Here is a 911-nt window from a genome sequence, read left to right on the forward strand (position 1 = left end):
CACTCAACTAAATTTTTTGCCTTCCTTTTTTCTTTTCTTTGGCCTTTTCCTAGGGTAATGGAAATGAGTTACGAAAGAAAATTCCAAAATATTATGAGATCCCAAAATTAATAAGCTTTCTTCGATGTGTTACTATGAGTACGAAAATCGTTGAAAGGTGCTTCGGAGGAGGAGGAGATTAGTGTTTAACGTCCCGTCGACAACGAGGTCATTAGAGACGGAGCACAAGCTCGATTTAGGGAAGGATGGGGAAGGAAACCGGCAGTGCCCTTTCAAAGGAACCATCCGGCATTTGCCTGAAACGATTTAGGAAAATCACGGAAAACCTAAATCAGCATGGCCGGAGACGGGTTTGAACCGTCGTCCTCCCGAATGCGAGTCCAGTGTGCTAACCACTGCGCCACCCAGCTCGGTAAAGGTGCTTCGGTTAGACGACGGAGTCGCTGTGTATGAACAACATGATGAAACAGAGTGGGCGAGGAGTTAATAATAACTGCGAGCATTGAACAGCAGCGGGAGGAGAGAGAGTTAATCTTGGAAATAAATTTTTTTTTTACCAGCAACTAGTCTCTCTCTTTCTCTCTGTGTCTCTCTCTCTGTCTCTCTCTCTCTTGTTTTGTCGGCCAAGTCTACCACACATACATATCTAATACATTTGTAGACGCGACTGCCTTTATAGCTTCACTGCGGATGCACAACAGGGTCCGAACCTCTTGCGGGAATCAAGGAGCCGCTGTGAGCAAGTTTTCGGTACCGCTACTTGCGCGTGAGATGTAGAAAATTTGGATAGGAGAAGAAACGTGTCTGGCGGCTGAGGCCGCTAAGGCTTTAAGCGAGATATCAGAGTTCGCTTCCTAGTCAGGGACAAATTTTCGAATTTCATCATTGAATTATTTCGATGCCCGACTGCG

At 45.7% G+C, this 911-nt stretch overlaps 1 non-coding gene across 1 annotated transcript; it reads right to left on the minus strand.

Annotated features, from left to right (window-relative positions):
• Nucleotides 1-337: 337 nt before the first annotated feature.
• On the minus strand, nt 338-410 carry Trnaa-cgc (transfer RNA alanine (anticodon CGC)). Its single transcript has one exon. It is a non-coding gene; the product is annotated as a tRNA-Ala (tRNA).
• Nucleotides 411-911: the final 501 nt, after the last annotated feature.

The sequence above is a fragment of the Schistocerca gregaria genome, chromosome 4, assembly GCF_023897955.1.
Source record: "Schistocerca gregaria isolate iqSchGreg1 chromosome 4, iqSchGreg1.2, whole genome shotgun sequence".
In the NCBI taxonomy this organism is placed as follows: Eukaryota; Metazoa; Arthropoda; class Insecta; order Orthoptera; family Acrididae; genus Schistocerca; species Schistocerca gregaria.